Below are 21,526 nucleotides of genomic sequence, written 5' to 3' on the forward strand. Positions count from 1 at the left end.
ACCGAGATACTTCCACTGACCAACCTAAACTCTAGGCGCGAACCTCTTTTGTTCACCCAATTTTCTTTCTCTTCACCCACCCCCAGCCAAAAAAAAAAAAAAAAAAAGGATGTATCACAAAAAGATGTTGTCTATATCGATGTATACTGAAACCAAACCCTTTCTTCTGTTTTGGTATACTTAGCACAGTTTAAAGCCCTTCTTCTTCTATGATTTTTCAAAATTCAGATCATGTATTTAAATGAACATACTGTTTCAGAATTAAAAGCTGAAAAGTTTCATTTAGAAAATCTGAAAATGACATGTTTCCATGTTCAGAAAAATGCTTCAATGGAATGTTTTGACTTTGTTAAAGTTCCACATCCACCTCCTTTCTGTCAAAAATACTCATCTAACTTAATCAATTTTCTAGAACATTTTCAGTACCTCTGAAATTATATTTTAGGTAGAATCAACCATGTATTGATAAAAACACCCCTTGCTCTATTATCATCTTTCTTATGATAGCTTTGTTAACCATGTAATAATGCACTTTGTTGCTGTTTTTTAAAAATTATGGTCTCTAGCATTCATTTGGTGCACCTGCATTCTTGTGTTTGGATCACCAGTGTGCTTTACAAGTGAATCTCCCCCCTCTCCCCACCTGCCATGCCTTGCTTCGCATCACAGATGGCTTTGGGAGCACACAAACTGGATTTCTTTCAGAAAAATACTAAAATGCAAGATTTGCTTCAGGAACACACCTAGTATGATCCAACTACTAAAGGGTGTTCAATCCATGCAGCTAGACGTGGTAAGCCCCTGCAACATGCACAATGTGGGGCCAAGTTCTCAGCACTGAGTTTGTTTTTTTTTTCTTTACATGCCTACTCTTGCTGCTCTGAACCACTCTAGACAGAGGCACAGAGTCCCCCAGGGAATCTCCTCCATTCCTGTTTCTTGAGATGCTTTTCAAACCTGGCTCAGTGTCACTGTTCCTGCTTTGAACATGGAGAAAATGCGTCAGGCACAGTGCATTTATGGTTGGTATTTCACAAGTGCTTGCTCATTTTGCATACATTACGGTTGGGCAACCACTGAGAGAAACTCGCGGTAGGAATCACCCAACTTTGGGGGTGTAAAATCTGGACCTCTAAGTCTGAGCTAGAGGACTTCATAAGACAACATATCTCATCGACCTTAAACACCTAGCACACAGGAGAGGTGGCTCTTCCATGAAAAGCTACTGATCATAACAGAAGCCAAGACAACCAGTTTAGATTTAGGTGTCTAACTTTAAAACATAGACCAGAAAACTGGTTTTCAGGTAGTCCCTCAGAAGAAAGAATTTCCAGTACAGCACTGACCAGCCACAGGGGACAGAAGCCCTCTGGATCAGAGTCGCAAGCCAGCTAAGGCTGGAGAGCACCTCTGGAGAATGTCCAGTCCAACCCCGATCAGAGCAGGGGCAGCTGTGGCAAGTTGCTCAGAGCCGCGTCCACTCAGGATTTGAGCATCTCCATGGATAGAGACTACACAGCCTTTCTGGGCAACATGATCCAGTGTTTGAACACACCACAGAAAAGCTTTTTCTTACATTCAAATGGATTTTTTTGTTGTTGCTTCAGCCTGTGCCCAGCTTGTCCTGTCTCTGGATACCAATGAGAAGAGTCTGGCTTCATCTTCTTTTGATAGTCAGTACACTGGCAATCAGATTAAACTGAATAATCTCTCTTTATACGTGGGAATGTTTTGGTTTGTTCTGGTGATCAATAATTAATTCCTGAATGAATACATCCCATTAGGTTTTTCTGACTGGTTCATTCAATTTCACGACAAAATCAAATAGCTATTCTCTCAAGCCTCAGTACCAACCTCCAACGGCTGTTGTTTAGAAACTTCACAATTACAATTTTTATTCATGCTTCATAATCTCAAATTCAGTGTTGAAAGATGCAATGAAGCACCAATAAACTTCTATTCATACAGTTAAAAGTTTATTGCGTAACCTATTCCAGTTTTCATGAGATTTTTGCTCATAAATTTCTGCAATCCATTTCACCATTGATGTGTGTGCACAGAGAGAGAGACGTAAAGAAGACAGATAGACAGTAATTTTTATCCTTAAGCCCATGTAAATGAAACTTAAAATTCAAACTGACTTGGTAGACACAAGTTGTGCGATTCACATTATGGCTGAAAATGCATATACAGAAATACATGAGATGGTGCAGGTGTGAAACTGTGGTGCAGCGTCAGGCATACAATTTTTATTTTCTTTCATTTTTCTTAAGAGTGTAAGCAAAGTTTATGCCCATATCCACTCTTCCTTTGCCAAATTATGGTTCCATCAAATTAAATGGTGCGTGCATCTTCATCTGTCTTCCTCTCACACATGACAGTCTAAAAGCCCGTTTCTGAGGAGAAAGAGATTCAAAGAGTGCCTGAAAACAGCTCCCTACCAACAGGAATTTAAAATAGATGTGAGGTCAAATTCTTGTGGCTGTAATTACGATGGATCTTGGGTGATTGACTCGTAGCAGCAGTGATTTAAGAAAAGCAGGAGTGGGGGAACTGAGGAAAAAGCTTTTCTAGTAGTTATAAAAAGGCTTCCTTTGCAACATGGCAGCCTGGCACAATGAGCTCAATGGAACAAGCTCCCTTCTCGTCCACCCTCAGGAAATCCACTCGATTTCAACTGAGAATAGGTAGGCAAGTCTCATTTGCCAACTTTAAATTACAGGTCGTATCAATACAACAACATACTGACAAAATGAAAGATCCTCCAAGATGGACATCTTTTTAATGGATTAAACCTTGAAATTTATCTCCTGGCTACAGCTTCTATGAAGGGACTGAACCCATCCAGAGAAACCCCCTTCCAGTAGCAGGCAAGATGTCAGAGTCAAAAAACAGCCCAACAAAATTTGCTCAACAAATACTGGTCCTAGCCCTGATGAAAAATGAGAGGAAAGGTTCTTCCAATTCTTACCACAGAACCACAGAATCATTTAGGTTGGAAAAGACCTCTAAGATCATCAGGTCCAACTGTTAACCTAGCACTGTCAAGTCTACTGCTAAACCAGGTCTCTGAGCACCACATCTACATTTTGAATACCTCCAGGGATGGTGACTCAATCACACTTCCCTGTGCAGTCTGTTCCAATGCTTCACAACCCTTTCATTGAAGAATTTTTTCCTAATATTCAACCTAAACCTCCCCTGGTGCAAACTGAGGCCATTTCCTCTTGTCCTATCGCTTGTTGTTTTCTTAACTCCCTTTTCTCCCTTTGTTTAAAGAAGCCCAGGCAGCTGTCAACAGTATTTCTCTGGCAATTTTGCAGTAAGCCCGTAACTGAAAAGCTAGCTAAAAGCAGTCATAAACAGCTTTATGCTGGTCCTAATTTGCCAAGTCTTGGAGTGACTGATAAGGCTATGCTCAGCCTTCTCCCTGTGCTGCCAGAATGCTCAGCAACAGAAATGGAAGTAGCATTTTGTATCATTTGTATTTGCCTTTTTTCTCCTCTTTATCTTTCAAGCAAGAATAGATTGTTACCAAAAAAGCAGCAGCAACTACACCAGTTTATCTTGGATGACTTTGCCTTCCAACAAGATGGTCTTTAATACCACATTTAATGCCAATTCAAAGTTCTCAAACAGGGTTTTCCTTTTAAAGCTTTGTAGCTGAAGCAAAACAGAATGCAGTTCAAAAGTAAAATGAGATCTGGCCATACAACACCTTTCAGATGCTTTCAGCTGCTCCCCTGCCTTTTCATCCGTATCTTTAACAACACAGTATTATAAAGTGAATATTATGTGATAATCTGAAGTCTTTATAAGTAAGAGACTTTAATGGAAGTTGTTGGCTATACGCCCAAGCAGGCAGAGTTTCTTATGCTCAAGCTCTCAAATCTCACTTGACCATTAAACACGACCCCGCATCAAGGTCACGTTAACACCTTCGACTCTTGGGACTCGGCATATTCTGTTGAAATGAGCATGGCGTATCAATCAGCTGGGATGCCCTCATTCTTCTTCTAGATCTAGAAGCTATTAAACTCTTGGCAACATGAGAGGCTCAAAAGCTGACTGGAGATCTCTTGGGGTCATATCAAAGGTAAGAAGAAAGGGCTTTTATGAGAGCGCTTTGTTCAATGTGATCGTCAGGGGGAACTATATGGCCACGTTACAAGTCTTAACTTCTGTCACATGGAAGCAGAAAGATCTTCTCCATGATGCACAACTTCAGAAAGTATCCCTAGTTTGCCTTTCTGCTGAGATTAGTTATCTCAAAAGAGCTAGCATTCTGTTTATAAGAAGATTTGGGACTAGAGTCACTAACAAGAGTCTGGCAGTGCAAAGCTGTCATAAACATATTTGGGGAAATGGCACACAGCCCAAACATCCTTTCACTTGGCCAGTTTCCCTCTGCTTGACATGACTACCATTTGCACTTGTGGGTAGCCAGCAAATGGCAGAGCAGACCTGAGACTCGCCTAATCTGTGCCAAAAGACAGCCTAGGTTTCAGTCAGCTCTAAGCTTAGGTACATAACAGGAGCTGAAAACCCACTTTTGGACTGTATATTCTTCCAGTGACCCTTGATCAGCCACAATGGAGGATCCCACCTTCTAGCACTATTGTTTTTGTAAGACTCTAATACCTCTTTTTCACCTATTCGAAGACAAGATGACTTAACTCTGCATCTAAAGGCAGATTTTGAGATCCTCTATAAGCTGTCTCAACCCTCAAATGTGATTGTCACCCCTTGCTCCGTGGGAGCATCACCAGCCCAGCTCCTGAACACAAGCAGACAGCACCATCTGGTTCTTTTGGCATAGATATTTCCAGTTTCTCTCTTGGAAAATAAAGTGTGCCATGGGCTGGCTTGAGCATTCTTGCCACTAGTTAAACCATTATATTGTAAAAACAGAGACAAAATATGCAGCATTTTTATATGCTAAATAACATTAGGTAGCCCTGGAGACTACCTTTGAAAGAAAATGGCTTTTGGAGCTCAGTGAGATGATTTTCAGCTTCCAAATGGAGGGACTATTAAGACGAAGCATGCCTAATACCCACTGAAACCAAAACAAACGGATTCCCATGCCAAGCTGCATGGCAGAAGCTCTGAGGCACTGCAGATAGTTAGGATGCACAAACCTTCCAGGACGAGGTTGGAATAAAGGGGCATTTTCAGTGGCTGCTACCCTTTGCTCATGAACATATTTTTCTTTTATTTACTCTCATTTTTCATCACTGCTTAAAAAAAACCCTGCAGTCCCATATGCCCCATCATTCAAGCTGGCAATACTCTTCGCAATCAAAATTAGAAAGACTGGATGGCAAAATAGCCTGTTGGTTGGCAACACCAGCTGCTTTAAAATACTAACCTTTTTTAATTCCTCTGAAACCTTGTATCTCTGAAATACCAACTTTCCTGGAAACATTTCCTTTCACTTGCTTCTCTGACAGGGGTAAAATTACTTCAGCAACTATTTCTCTGTATGAGATGAAAACAGGAGATCAGTGGGATTTTCACAGCTGCATTTGGGGCCTTTTCTATACTGAACTGTGATGTGTAATTTCAACTTGGTCCTTTATGAAATTACAAAGTTATTTGTGTCCTTTGGTATAGTAAGGAGTAAAAAATAAGTCAAGCGGTTCAAGTGAATATAGGTAAGGCCTTACCTGAACCAAAATGTGGTATATATAACAATTCCCAAACATCAGATCAGAAATAAGCATGCATGCATGAACTCTGCATATTCATACATACATTTATAAGCACACTCCACCTTCCCAGTTAGCCTAGTAGAAGTGACAAAATGTGAAGGGTCATAGCATTACAAAATCACTAAGCCCTTTTGGGACAACATTTCCAAGAAGGCTCTCTAGCTCAGCTCTGGAACAGAAAAACTACTAGGAACTGGGCATCTGTGAATCTATTTTACAGGAGGAGAGAAGACTTCAGCTTTAGTTTGGCAAAATGAAGGCCAAGGGATTATATACATGCCTTCTCTAAATTCATTGTGGAGATAAAAGCCAAGACAAAGACAGGTTATTGAAGCTGGCTCAAGAATAAAAAGTTATAACCTGGTCAAAATAAATTTAGGCCAGAAATTAGAAGCTCCCTAGGTTTTAGAGCAGTGAGGTCCTGGAAAGTCTTCAAAGCAACTCAGAAGATCCCTTTCCTTACTTTTTCCTATGTAGCTGCTATTTCCCTTATAGCCATCTTTAGCTAAAACTGGACAGCCCTTCCACTGGCAGAGTTCATACCCTGGTGCCTCACAGGACTTATTCCTTCACTCAGGGCAGAAGGATGTATCTTGGTGTCTTCAAAGAGAAGGACCTTGTTCCAAGAGGGAAAAGTGTGTTTGTGAAGTCTAAGCTGTCTGGAGAACATGGCTCTCCCAGGTTGTGCTTGGTACTTTGCTGATCCAAGCGGGCAGCCATGCTCACCACAAGCCTGAAGGGAGCAGCTGTGCTGCGTCACCAAGAGACAAGGCAAGAATGGGATGATTTCAGGGTACCAGAGGGGCCAGGGTGACCCTTGGATGGCCACTCAAATGCCTACAGCTGCAGAATGCAGGCTGGCCAATCTAAATAGTCCCTAAATCTCACAACTTCTAAAAGAAATCAATCTTACCTGTCAGGTTAATTAGAGGACAAAGTTTGGAAGGCATGTTTGTTTTAAATGTGCATTCATTTCTGTATTGCATCACACTGTCATTCCTTCATTTAAACAAAATGTAGTTCTCTGATAATAACACCCGTCACAGTGGGTGACATTTTGGTAGTCACTCACTCTGTGAAATTTTACCATAAAAATGAAAATGGAGGTCTTTTCCAACCTAAATGATTCTATGTTTCTATGAAAAATAACTTCCTCTACCAATTAAATGAAAAAATGTATTCTAAAATCAAGGCTACTTCAGAATAGTCTGATTTGCAAGAAACATTTTGCAAAGCTAATGCCTGTAAAAGAAGATCATTATTTTATATTTGGAGAAAATCATCTATAGGCATTATATGACAGGACTGGCCTTTGTTCTGTCTCTGTAATGCTTGGCATTTTAAGGGATCTTCTCCACCATGAGGGCTCCAGTGCTTTAGGGTAGATCTCAGGAGTCGTCCACCTACACACTTCTACAGAGTGGGCCCTTCCTTACCCAGCCCCTAGGAGCACCCATTTATTAACTTCTCCAGGTTCCCACATTACCTTCAGACACACGTAAGGGAGCTGAGCAGGGCATGGGCAGAGCAGCACCATTTGGTGGATATGCAGTAGTATCTTCCCTCTCCGTTTCTACTCCTGTCTCTTGCCCAATAGCTATGAGCAAAGTGTTTGCTACTAGGCAGAGCAACTCTTTAATTTTTCTTGTGGACCTGGTGTAAAGGAAGATGACTGACAGATGGCTCTGGAAACTGAAGCTTTCCAAGATCATTGGCAGAGCAGGGCTGGTGGCAAGGGCTTGCTGTGACCCCTTGCTGGCATGCCTCTGCCACAAATCTGTGGGGTTTGCCTGCATGAGGCACAGGTTTGCACCCCACTCTTGGCCTGACACCAACCACTTGAACGACAAAAGATGCCTCCTCCAACTAACACTGGTCATTCGCAAAGACAATTTTACCCTTGGAACAAAACCCCCAATTCCTTGCAAGCCAAAGCATGCCCAAGAAGGCACAGGAGTCGCATCAGTGCAAACAGCAAGGACAGGCCCTCATAACCTCCCTGGCACCCCACTATCCAGTGCAAACCCACTCAGCTCACCACTAAACCCACAGCCCAGCAGGTACGAGGGCAGTGCCAGCCCCGGCCCCCTCTCTGGGCGGACTGTCCTGTCCGCTGAGCCCCGCTGACTCGGCCGCCTCAGTGGCCCCTGTGCTGCCCCTTGCTTTTGAGCAATGTGCTGCCCGCAGCTCTGCTTTTGTTTGGCAGGCTGATCCCTCCATCTGCTCGGCGGCTGGGCCCATTCAGCTGCCGTGTCCCTGCTCCCACTGCTCCTGCCCCAGTGCCTCCACGGCCATTGTCTCTCGTAAGCCAGCCACCATCCCCACACAAAAGGCCCCAGAGCTAGGTAAATCCTCCTGACACCAGCCCAGCAGCTAACGGAGCTCGACGCGGATTTCCCCCCAGCTCCCCACCCTGCACTCAGGGGCACGTGTAGCGACGCCGACCTCACGTCGAAAAAGCATTGAAACACCAACGTGCATTCAAACAGCCCTCCAGATGCACACGGGGACTCATCAGGAGGCTTCCTCGGGAGCCCATCTGGGCTGTCTCGGCTCAAAAATAAGCAAACAATACTGGCGCAGCCCTAATGCCACCCAGGAGCTACATTCCCAGTGTACCGAGTCATCTCCAAGCAGGAAAATTCCCACAAGCATCTTTACAAGTGCTTGCACCCCTGTGTCCTGCACACTGAGCTGTGTGCTCTTAAGCCGCAGCTGTCAATAACTCATCTAGAGCCTTTCCGTGCACCAGCATCCCTGCATTTTCTGCAATGATGGATAAAAGCACAGCCACACAGCCCCAGTGTGCTCATCCTTCATTGCTCCTAATCAATATGAAAACGTGATGGAGGATGAGGGTTTCGTTTGCAGACTACGGTTCTGTTTTTAAGGATAAAAAGAGAAAAAATAGTGAAGGCAGAGATTAAAGGTTTTGCCTGCCCAAAGGGATCTGGTTTTCACTTGAGCAGGAAAGAGAAAAGCACTGAAAACAGACACAGGAAAGACCTGTTCTGTATTACAGGTGCCCACTTAGACTTTTCTTTATCTTGACTGGGAAGTTTTGTTAATTTCCACTGTGATGTGGGAAGTGTAAGGGGCCTACTTATACAGCACCTGCTGTGCCAGACTTGTACTGCTATGTAACAGTCACCTCGCTGCTGAAGCTGGAGTGGAAACTGAGGAAAAAATGGGTCTTACGGTAAGAAACAAGAATTTCCAGCAAAACCAAGATAAATATTAGTTGTGAACTAATCTCCACTGTGAGTGGAGATGGTAATAGCACCTATCCTTACAAAAAATGTATAATAGACGTCTACATGTTTTGATGGAGAGAAACATTAGACTAAATCCTCCCCAAAAAACTTGCCTTCATGGCTCAGGGTAAGTCATTTCTCTCTGTTGTGTACAGATCTTGCCCCTTCTCCCAGGACCTATGGGAGACATAAAACCTGAAGAGCAGCAACATATTCTGGGCTGCATCAAAACCAGCATGGCCAGCAGGGCGAGGGAGGTGATTCTCCCCTTCTACTATGCTCTCATGAAACCCTACCTGGAGTCCTGCTTTCAGCTCTGAGTCCCCCAGCACAGAAAGGAAGTATTAGAGTGAGTCCAGAGTGGCCTAACAGTACCTAAAGGGGGCCTACAAGAAAGCTGGGGAGGGACTCTTGGCCAGGGAGTGTAGGGACAGGACAAGGAGTAATGGCTTTAAAATAAAAGAGGGTAGGTTTAGATTAGATATAAGGAATAAGTTCTTTACTGTGGTTGTGGAACAGGCTGCCCAGAGAAGCTGTGGATGCCCCATCCCTGGAGGTGCTCAAGGCCAGGCTGGATGGGGCTTTGGGCAACCTGGTCTGGTGGGAGGTGTCCCTGCCCAGGGCAGGGGGGTTGGAATTAGATGGTCTGTAAGGTCCCTTCCAACCCAACCCATTCCGTGTTTCTATATCCAAAGGCTACAGCACCAAAGGCCGTGGGTGCACACAGAGCAGCTCAGGATCACAGTGCACAGGCGGGCCTCTCCTCACACTGTGCTGATGAAGCCTGGCCAGAGGACTGAGGAGAAGAGCTGCTTTATCCTGCAGTTTTCCTTCTAACTACACCATACCACAGCATGTAGGCTTGTTGGAGACACAGATCACTCATGGGTCTCAGAAAGAAGAAAAACCCTGAGGATCATCAACAGCTAGAAATGTTTTACCGACATTTAACCAACCTATCAGGCCTACAAAAGCCACTTACTTCCACCCATAGCCCATGAGTGTGAAATATTCTCTAACTACTTCACCAACAGATCTGTGAGATCTCCCACGACCACTGACACAATTACCTGGGAATAACCAAGCGATGCTTCTGCCACCAAAGCCCACCAGCCCTGCTATCGCAGGGGTTCCTCCCATTTCTCCTGGAGACACAATCTCACTTCTCATTTCAGACTGCACACCTTGATGGTGGGAGCTTCTCTATGTATTTTTCCACTATGTGCACTTTTAGATTGATGGCAATTGCATGAGATAAATGAAGTTCTGAAGAGCCAAGGAATCCACTTTACCATGTAATATATCAAAAACATAAGAAAATTCAAGCATCTTTAAAAAAAGTAGCCACCAGTCTGGACTGTGAAGAAGAAAAAAAGAAAGAGGAGATTCATTAAACCAGACACATTCAAAACAAACAAGGGTCAAGACTGCCAAGTTCATAAATTTGTTTTTTTGGCTTAGCTAGATCCTGTCATCACCCACCATGGTCATTGAGATTGTGATGATACTATTCAGCCACATTTATCAAGCTGTGATTGAGAGCTAGGTAATCTCAAAATTAGAAGAAAAAAATAGTAAAAAGCCCTCATGAGCCCTCACCAAAGTTTCTCAGACAAGTGCAACAGTCACAAAAGTGTCTCAAAGCTGGTTCAAATATATGAGAATTCCAAGTACCTCATATTTACAAAAGGACAGCTTTCAAAAAAGAATCTCTGAGTCCTCCACGGGTACAGCATAGTCTGAAATATTTCCTCTGTTAGCAAATTTTGGTTTCCTCAGCCCTCCTCCTGATGCGGCCAATGTAAACTTTCCCATTTTCTGTTTGTTTTCCCTTGGAGAGCACCATGCCTTACAACAGAAAAATGAAATCCCACAATTCCACTCCCCACTGCGCTTGGCATCTTTTTTTGCCAGGAGTATTTTGCCATCATAATATGAAGCTTCCTATAAAATGGTAGCTCTGGGTCATTAGTATGCCTAGCATTTTTACTTATTTATTTTTATAGACAGTTCACCTTCAGGTTTCTTTGGATATGAATGCTGCTCAAAGGCTTCAAAGAATATTAGCCCTTTCAGCATTACTTACTCATGTGATTTTTTTTCATCCCACATAAAGATGAGAGAGGACTTTGAATGTTTTCTCTATATGTATGACAAATGTTAACAATGGGTATTTACATAAGAAAGGCTCATGATTTATATTTTGATTTTCAGTCTATAGTCAAGATAAGCCTAACCAGAGATCATTTGTGGAAGATAAACATTTATCCCATTTTTCTTTTGACAAGCCGAAGAACGCAAAGTTCAAAAAATATTAAAAGGGAGGATGCAGCCTTCCAACACTAAATTTAGAGACTACATTATCAGAGCTGGCCTTCACATTGCCTTCCACCCTTCCCTTTTCTGTGCAGAAAATCTGTGGAGCAAGGACCTTGTGCTCATGACTTTTTTTTCCATAAAGCTCTGAGCACTTGGTGGTGGCGTCTGAATAATTAATTATAATACATTTGTATATGGTGCTGCATGCAGAACTACTTATACCAGAAAATAACGAAATAGACATGCACAGAAACCTTGCACACGCTTTTGAGAGAATGCCTGTCTAATGGCAGGCAGAAACACAGCTTACGAGTTCAGTACTGTCTTCTTAGAAGGAATAAATACTGTTGCACCCAAAACCCTTTATGTGACAGTGGTATATATTACCAGTACCATAAACCCTAAGAACAGCAGTTCAGACTCCAGAAGAAAAAAACACGTTAAGTACAGGATGCTACGAGAGATTTTTTTTTCTCTAACCTTTCCCCTGAAAAAAATAATTTCGCAAATCTTTTCCACCTATTTCATTTAAGAGATGCTCTCAGCAGATAAGGTTAGCACAGTACATATGTCCTTCTGCAGATCCTCACTCATCTTCCATACTAATCATATCTGAGATTCAGCTGGCCAGTCATGCCCAGCATTCATTCTGCATGGTTTACTGAATATTTGTAGAAACCACAGCTTCAAAGCCATTGTTCCTTACGGTGTTTTTTAGCTGCTGCAGCATTTTTACTGTGCCCACATCCTTTACCTACAGGGCTTTTCCTAGCAATTATGATTTATGCTGCTCTGTTGCACAGCATTTTTATCTAACTGTGGGATTTTGCCCTACCTCATTCCAAACTCCCAGTTCCTACCTTCATCAGTTATAACCAGTGTGCTGGCATCTCACCCAGCTCTTCATCTGACAGCCAAACCACTTACTCACTCGAGCCGGCGCACGCTGTTCCCAGATCCTGCACTATCTTTAGAATATAAACAGCCATTCATGGGAGCATCCCTTACTTCTTCTCTGACTTTATCCCCACACCCCAGTGTGAAGCTGATACTCAAGCACCGTTCCCATGCGTATAGCATTACAAATCCTCTCTGCATCACCTTCCCTACGCGCTGCAGTGCTCACATTGAGGCTGCCCAGCAGGGCATGCCAAAGCAAGCCTCAGGGGACAAGCGTGAGATCTGCTGAAGCAATCTGTGGCTCCCACCCAGCCTGCGTGCCCTGGATCCCTGGCACAGCAGAGAGTGGGAAAGGACGGTGCATGCTCTGGTCATGCCCCAACGTGGAGTTTGGACACGGCTGTGGCATGCACCCACATGTGGATGCTGGGAAACTCTCCTGGGTTCAGCAGCGCAGGTATTGTGCTGGACAGAGGCTGTTGTTGCACTTCATAGCAGCCCTGCTTGAAAATGTGAGGCACTGAAGATTATTAAGTGCCTCTGAAATACATGCCACCAAGCGTGGAATTCCTCTCTGGCTGCCAGGACAAACAAAACCAAGCCATTACATTAACATCTATATCCCTCAAGTGTGTTAGACATTGGCAAGGGGTGATGCTGGGGAAGGAGAGGAGGTGCTACAGAAGGAGACAGGAGGGAGTGGAGAAGTCTGTCATTATAAACAGAAATAAAAGTACAGTCTCAACCAGAGCTTTTGATATTGTCCTTTCTGTGACCTTCTCCAGCCTGTGTTTACCAAGAGCACTGCAGAAATCATTCCAATTACTACACACTCGAGTAGAAGGTTTTCACTGGCACATAAGCACACGTGTGCTGGAGATGCCAGAGTCACAGCTTTCCACACTACTGCAGTTCTTAAATGTGCTCATCGCTGCTGATAAGGGGTGAGCAGCGGGGGAGGAAAACACAGCCTCTCACAATGCAGCTCTTCAGTTTTTCAGCCTGAAAAAAGGCAGCCTGTCCATGGGGCACACTGCGGTAGCTCAGGTGTCTGGGTAGCAATTCCTGTCCCCAGTTCCCATTGCCTGCTTTTGCCGCAGCGCTTGTCTGCTTTTGAATGACTCTCCTCTCCCTTCCCCAGGCAGCAGAGCACGGTCCACCAGTACCTTGTGGTTTTATGGCACCCACCGTATCACGCACAGGAGCAACAGCTGTTGCCTACTGTCACCCTCTTGCCAAGCGATGCCTTTTGCTTCTCCTTTTGTTGAACATTTGCAAGTTGCAGCTCCTGCCCTGCAAGAAGCCTAAGTGTTAAGTGCTGCGGGCCCTGGCGACGTGTGACTATGCAGAGCAGCAGACATCCTGCTTTGTACCCGCTCTGACTGCCGCGGAGAGAGGTGGGTTCCTCAGGGGCTCTCTAAAGGGCTGACATCTAACCTGGGAAGAGATAAGGGGTCAAATTGAGCTCTTAAGTGGACTGTTAAATTGTTTGGGTTACAGCACAGAAGAAAAGAAAGCCAAAGGCAAACAAAAAGCCATAACCTTAACTCTACTCAGGCACAATACTCTAGAATGGACAGAGAGATTTGGAAAGGTACAAATATATGAGAGGGTACGACGTCTAATAGCAGCCACCTAGATCCCCCTTAATTTCCCTTTATACTTGTTTGGCTAAACAGAAAAAAAAATCTGTTTAGGGGGATTTTCATCTTTTTATTTCTACAAAAATAATTGTTATTACTGCTGGAGAATATCTTCATATGAGGACTTCACGCTCAAGCTGAGGCACCTTTGAAACAAAAACACATCATCTATGAAGGTAGGATGAGATTCAGCAAAAAATTATCAGATACAAATGAGCCTTCCAGAAAGTCGAGCTGGCAATTGCTTTCCTATTTAGGAAAAATGCAGAGTTAGAAAACTAAAAATGTAGGATGTTTTTGTACAGGTGGCTGTGAACAAGGAACATCTTGCAAGGCTTAGAAAGCACTTTTTCTGTCCATACAAGTAAATTTCTAGGACTGCTGTATACATTTATTTTTTGGAAGCAGGTAGAGGAGAGACAGATTCACCCCATTCAATGTTAACAGCTTGTTGGCGGTCTCTCAGCAGTCCACCAGACACCTGAATCTCTGCCCCAGCAGTGCTTTGAGGGGGAGTCCAAAGGTGGAGCTCAGGGCACCCTTCTTCTTCATCCAGGCTCCACAGGGAAGTGTTGCAAGTCAGGTCAGATGGACAGCAGGTCCTCGTCTGCAAGGGCCTATTTGAGTAATTAGTCCTGGCAAGGGCAGCGAATGCAACAGCTCCCCTGAAAGCAACCAGTTGCTCTCCAGGTGGATATTGCACGTAGCCTGGGCAAGCATGGCAGGACTTGGCCAACTACGAGTATCGTTATTAAATCTTATCTATGTAAATATTAGGTATTACTTGCGTAAAAGTTTGCAACAACAGGCTTCTGGTTATTGTAACATCTCCCTGCAAGATCTACCCCCTGTAATGAACTTAAAAGTTCATTTTAATGCAGTCCAACAGGGGCAGCCTGGTCCTTTCTCCAGGAGGTACTTCTCATGTCAAAGCACTTCATATCCTTGTTACCAACAAGCACAAGTCCCTTTAAATGCATGAAAAACAGTTTGGCAATTAAAAAAAAGCAACAGGCAACAGCTAGAGACAGTATTATTTAAATAATACTGACTTTAGAGTCACCTTTTAAAAGGTAAAATAAATAAATCTTCACTGCAAAGCCAACACAGCAAAGCATTCTGGGCTTTCCTATCTGCAGCACCAGAGCAAGACGTGCGTAGTTTCGAGGCTCTGGCAAAGGAAGTTGCTGATGGATACAAAAGGCCACAAGACAAACAAATGAAAGTAGTTGGTGCATGAACCAGCAGCAGAAGGAAACGTGGGGATTTATTTGACAGCCCTTTCCACAACACCGCAGCAATCTGTCAAGTGGCTGGGACTTTCCTCTGGAAAATGGGAGGAGTCAAGTGTGGCTTATTTTTAAAAAAAATAACGTAGAGCTAAAGTTCCTTTCCTTGATACTGCCAAAAGCCCCGCTAGGAAAAAAAGGAGGAGAAGCAGCAGCTATCTGTGCGATGCTGCAAAGGCCTCACTCGTTCAGTGAATTAAAACCCCCTAAACTTGCTTTCATAAGGATCCTGCGGGGATTAGGCCATATATTGTAGGAAGGGCGATTGTGCTTTTTCTTGGAAAACAACTGGTCAGCTCCCCTTTTATGGACAGGGCTGCACAGAGAGGAACAACACATCACAGCCAAATATGGAGCCAGGCTTAGGTTGTCGAAGCCATTTCTTTCTTTGGACCCATGCCACCGATCCTGCTTTTTTATTGCATGTTGCTTTCGGCTGGCCCAGATGTAATAAAGGCAACGATATGCAGGAACACCCGTGCTTTCCCTTCAAAATATTTCCTCTGGAAGCACAGCACAGCCTAATTAAATAATGACATTTGCAACAGGAATGATAACGCAAAAATTAGAGCAGCTTTTCGGCTTGCACCGCACCCCTCCTTGACAAGCGGCCCCAAGTAGCTGACAGTATGCCGAACATCACGCTGAGCTGGAAGACCTGATGTGCTCAGAAAAATAAAACCCATCCTCAGTTTGTTCTGCAGTGGAGGAAATGGGGAAAAGCCCTCCCGGGAGCCCCCAGACAAAGCGCTGCATAACCTGAAGCTGAGGGGCAGCGTGCTGCGCTGCCTGACTGCCCTCCGCAGCAGAGAGAACCCGCAAGCATACGCAATGAAAGGCAAAAGCACTGCTGGAAGTAAATGCAAGCTAGGGCTGCTCCAAGACTCACAGACTGCCACCAAGATGTTATAAAACTCCTGCTCTGCACCAGCCCCAAGCCCCGGGCAGAGGCAGAGGGCTGGGGTTCAGCCACTGCGTCCCAGGCTCAGCAAGGAGGGTGCACGTATGGGAACGGACGGCAGGTACACGTGGGGAGTGCTGGAGCTGTGCTCTGCCAAAGCGGGGAAACCTTTCGGTTGTGATTCATATCAAGCCCCCGAAGCAAAATGCTGCAACAAAAAGCCGCTGGGCTGATCCAGAGGTAACTTGGCCTATAGGGACAGTACCTATTGCAATTCATTCATTTCTATAATCAGCCCGAGGAAGGAAATTAAAAGCAAACAAGGAGACACAATAGCAGTATCTCTTCATCAAACAAGGAGAAGTAAGTGAGAGCGAGATGCCACAAATTCACGGCTGCGTTCCCCTGGCCCTGCTTCTCACTGAAGGCACCGTTTTGTCCCTCTCCATCCCCGCTCTGCCTTGTGCTGGCACAAGCGTTTGCTCAGCTCTGCAGCAAACTGAACCTGGAGAACTAATCCAGGCCGAAACTAATCTAACAAAAACGAATTACAGCACAGGGGCAGGAATGTGCAGCCGCAGCGGCGGGAAGGGCAAAACCAGTTCCCTTGGCAGCAGCGTCCCTGGGGCTCATCCCGAGCCGACTGCGAGTAATGGTGTTAGAGCCAGCACCTGGGAGCGTAGCTGCTATCGCCGTGGTGTAAGTGGCCACAGGCACACGGGGACGTCTCAGCGGCTCGGATGCTTGCTAGCAGCACGGACAAGAAAGCCCAGAGCTCAGCACATGCAGCACAGCCTGCTTGACAAGGTGGGTAAATATGCAAGCAGTTAGCTCAGTGCTGATGCAGCTGCACAGTTAGCTGTGATTTAACGCTAGCTGCGGCGCGTTTGCATCCATCATAGTTGCCACAGAGAATTAAGCACGGCACGTACAGGTCAAGAACCAGAACTGGCCCCACTCTTTCACACTCAAATTGAAGCTTGAAATGCAAAAAGTGGCAGGGATTTTAACATTATTTTTGCCATTTCTTCTGTTTGTAAATAGCCTTTGAGAACAGCACAAGGAGCACTCCCTCCTCAAAATCAGTTGCCAGAAATGATTTCCTTGTGTCAGCCTCTGACCTCCCTTTTCGGGCATTTCCACCTTAAAGTAGCATCCATTTGTGGTACGGCTGTATGAGTGGCAGCAGAGATGAGTGAGACCCAAGAGCTGCAGCAGAGACGAGTGAGACCCACACCTCGTCCGACATCACCGCACCTTCTCCATGCTTGTTCCTCAGCCTCCCTGATGGTGCCCAGCTCAGCTCGGAGCCTCCGTGCTGCTTCCCCCAAACCTGGGGTTGAACCCGCTGCCAGCAGGAGCCAGGGCGCACTCGGGGCTGTCAATGCGTGCTGCCTTGCCGTGGTTTCTCAGGAGCCATCAGGCTGTCGAGGCGCATCCAGGCGCAGCGCCCTTCGGCCGCCGGAATGCACGGTCCCCCGCCTCGACACGCTCCCCGCAGCGGGGGAAGCCAAGGGGAGCTGGCATCGAGCTGCCCCGGCCCTATTACCTACCGAGGGTGCCCCGCAGATCACCGCCGGCTGCCTTGGGTGGGTTTCAGCCCCCCAGGTGCTCCTCCTGCAGGACAAGGTGACCTCTGGGCAGGGAACTGCATCCTTGAGAAAGGATTGCAAAACGGGGAGAAAAAAAGGAAAAGAAAAAAAAAAAAGGAAGAAGGAAAGAGAATTAGAAAAAATGATTTTTCTGGTAATTAGTTTGCACTGTGGTGGAAGTAAATTATGCTTAATCCTAAACCAAATGCCACAGAGTAGAGAGGAATAAAATGAGGGCGAGGAGGGCAGACAAAGGCACGCACGCACACGTGCTAACCAGCAAATGCACCGGGCTCACTCTTTCTCTCCAGGAAAGTAAAAAACCCTTATAAAATGCCACCAGTGGGTGGCATTTTCCTGATACTTAAAAGGAGGGCCAGCTTCTGCTCCCAGTTACACCAACAGAACCCGAGTAGCTCCATTTATATCCCTGAAAATGAGATCAAACCCAGGCCCAGCGTCCCTGCTCCGAAACGCTCGCTGTGTACTGCTGACAGCTGAAATGATGAGCAAAGACATCAAACCTCGGGGAAAGAGGGAAAAATAAAGGTGACCAAACAGCAGGAAGAGGGGCGGGGGAGAAGAAACGCTCCTAGGAAAGCAATTATAGCTCCTCTTTCATGTCTCTTCCTTTATGCTTAGCGGCGACCAAGGGTGTTTTGCTTTTAAAAGCCAGGTGTGGCAGGAGGAATGGAGGGAATCTGAGCAGAGATTAATGGGAGTTTCGGAGACAAAAGGCATTAAGTGACTTTCCTGTAAAGGCATTTAATGATATTCATCCCCGGCCAGTATACTGACTTCCCAAGGGCTGACACCAGTCTTTGGCTGGCAGGAAAGCCTGCAGGTGCTGTCCCACCCTGTCGCACAGATGAGGCACGGATTTCTGTAAGAGCACATGAAAGATACTCTGCAACGGCAACTGGCATCGCCGTATCTCGTTCGAGAAACCTGCTAAGCTTGAAAAATAGACCTCGGGGTTGATCTGTGCTTCCATTTTGAATTGGGCACTCTCCTTTGGCAGGCACAAGCCTTCCTGCCCCCAAGCTGCACAGCTCTGAGCTGCCCATCAATAAGAATCGAAGAGCGGGAGGGCGCCGATGGCTCAGGTGCACAGTGCGAAGCTGGTGTAAAATTCAACGTGCTTATGTACAGCTACACACGTGTCTGCACGCATGTGTGTGCATGTATCCGAATTTAATTTGGGGTGATGCCCTAGCACTTCCAGGCTGAATGGTAAAATGGCAGAAAACAGAAATGGCGAATCGCCGGCCCTAATTTAGGAATGCAAAATATGTCCATTGCTGTGACTCCAGGGTTACAGCGCCGGGACTGCACCAGGCACCAGAATTCATGCAGAAACAGCCCAGAAATCCCCTGAAGTGAGTGGAGCAAGTGGGGAGGGCAGCGGCAGGGACCTCGGGCAGGCAGAGGCTCACCGTGAGGGCGCCTGGGAACGCGGCGCTGCAAAAACGCAAACACGCTTTACCTTTCTGCACCACATAAATCAGCAGGAAGATGAAAAGACCTCGGCAGAGCTGCCTGCTGGCTTCCTAGCGTGCTAGCTTGCCATTTTGCATTCCTTCTCCTCAGCTACACGCGGGCTTTATTCAGCCGGGGTGTCTGAGTGCCCTCCCTACGGCTCTGCTCTCACAGGGCAGAGCAAAAGCAGGGCGCTTGGCTGCCCCAGGACAGGTTGTGGTGCTCACCCGGGCTCCCTGCTCCCGCCTGGGAGATGTCCCTGCAGGCCACCCCTTGGCAGGGATGAGATGTTTCTCCTCGGCCTTTCTACCATGCGGTAGAAGAGAAATGCAGGCTCTCCATGAATTCATAACCATAACCACTTCCACTGCCACACGGGGCAGGCTGCAGAACTGAGCGTGGCCCTACGAGCGTGCTGACTGATAGCCTCAATTAAAATCCTAGGGCACTTTCTGTAGCACCGAGGAGCATTAATTCTGGAGCAGTTAATTACCTGTGCCTACAGAAATCCCACCTGCCGTTTGAGCAGGGCCTGAATTTCTTCACATCTCCTCCTAAAGCAGGCGCTGCACCCAAAAAGGCAGCTGCCCTGTCCCCCTTGCCCCCAGGCTCCTCGCTGCCCCTTCCCACTTCACGGGGCAGGCAGGACCACGTCTGTACCATGACTCGAAACCCGCTGATCAAAGATGCAATGCAAGGGCAAAATCCACGCGCTGCCTCCGCGACCCGATTTTGTCCCTTTCCATTTGTCAGATGTTGGGTTTTTGTGGCTTAGAGCTGCCAGGGCTTCTTGTGTAAGGATGGCATTTTTAACCGGGGACTCTTGGCTGCGCTGCCATGGCAGCTGCCATTTTGCATTCGTGTGCAGAAGGAGAGCGAGCGAACAGACTCTGAAGAAGAATTCACATCACTCCTTTCTCCTCCTTGTTTTGCTGTTGCATTTAAATATAAAATAAAGGTCATTCCAACTGAAAGGGTAGAGCTGCTCTTCAGAAATATATAATCAATGCACTGGATGTAAAAAGGGCAAACGTCCTTTAAGCAAAAACACAGTTTGAATCATATTTTTAAAAAATGAAAAGCTTTTTCAACCTCAGACAGTTTCTGTTTTTGCATGTCCAGTGTGGGTCGTGGCTCCATGAATTATGAACTCACTTGAGCTGCTGTAACCGTGGCAGAGGAAACATTTCTACTGTGCAGGAGCTGCCCTAATCATTAAGCAGGGAATTTCAGGGAAGAATAGAGCTGTAAAATTTGGAGAAAAAAAACCACTTTTGTACGTTGTTTTACTCTCTTTATGCTCTGTACAAACATAAAGTAATTAAGCATCTCCAGTATTGCTGCGAGGCTTACCCCTGCGAGGCTAATCCCCATTTGAAGGGTATGACAGCTCATGCAGAAAACTAACACCTGATCAGGTGAGATACGGCCCAAACAAATACCATCGAACCACCAACACACTTCCACTGGCAAAAACCTACCCTTGCAACATCTAAACCGTCAGCAGTGGCAAAGACAAGCAACCCATCCCATCCCCTCCAAAGACATCCCCAAATCAGCAGCAACTGCAGGTTATTAATCACAAAACACCGGTGTGACACAAATTGTGCAAATTGCAGCTCCACTGGGTGCAAACACACCGACACCTTGCTGTGGGCTAGGGGCCACGTACTATTTTGGAAATATTTGGGGGAAAAAAGCAAAAAGGTGCATATGTGCACTCCCTGAGTGACGAGCAGGAAAGCAAACGTGAAACCTAAGCACCCCAGTCAAGAATTACCCCAGCATTTTGAGAAACCCGTCACAAAGCCTGTAAGAACAATCATCTGTAAGCATTATTATCCAAAATTGAGTTTTCACTCAACAGATTATGACAGCTCTTTCAAGGGGAGACGCATGAAGACAGGGAAAGCAAGGAAGTTAAAACAAATGGGAGTTTCAGATCATTGTAAGAGGCACATAGGAGAAAGATAAATCCCAGTTGGAGAGAGGTTTTGAAGAATGATAATAATAACAGTTCAAGTTCCAACTCCGTCATCGCTTTGGGGGCAGATCATTTCAACCAGTCTTACCAGTGGTACAAAAATGTACCACTTTTTCCTATATTCCTGTATTCTGGGGATTAGTGTTTGTTAGATTAGTACTCCATAAATACAGCGTAGTATCTATACACTCATAATATAACCTAATTAACACACTTATGCATACACATAGCAAGTAATGGTTGGAAATATCAAAACACATAGGCTGTGCAGCACTAACTGCCCCAGGCAACCCAAAACCCATGCCTTCCACTTCAAGCAGGGGTAGGAGTAGTTTTAAAATCTCAATTAAAATAAAAAAGAAGTTTGGAAAATTGTTTTGAGGAGACCTTAATTTATGTTCTGCCTTTTCAAACTTTAGTATTTCTATTTTCCAGATTTTCTTACCACCAG

The 21,526-nt window shown here is 45.5% G+C and overlaps 1 protein-coding gene and 1 long non-coding RNA gene across 4 annotated transcripts in view; both read right to left on the reverse strand.

Moving 5' to 3' along the window:
- The window catches only part of NHS (NHS actin remodeling regulator), a 251,881-nt gene that overhangs the window by 136,665 nt on the left and 93,690 nt on the right, over window positions 1-21,526 (reverse strand). The window lies entirely within an intron of this gene.
- Window positions 1-21,526, reverse strand: part of LOC136786747 (uncharacterized) — a 132,510-nt gene that overhangs the window by 17,916 nt on the left and 93,068 nt on the right. The window contains exon 2 of the long non-coding RNA XR_010826238.1: window positions 1-21,526. This exon is cut by the window's left edge and continues 17,916 nt beyond it; it is cut by the window's right edge and continues 48,032 nt beyond it. This is a non-coding gene — a long non-coding RNA (uncharacterized lncRNA).

The sequence above is a fragment of the Anser cygnoides genome, chromosome 1, assembly GCF_040182565.1.
Source record: "Anser cygnoides isolate HZ-2024a breed goose chromosome 1, Taihu_goose_T2T_genome, whole genome shotgun sequence".
Taxonomy (NCBI): Eukaryota; Metazoa; Chordata; class Aves; order Anseriformes; family Anatidae; genus Anser; species Anser cygnoides.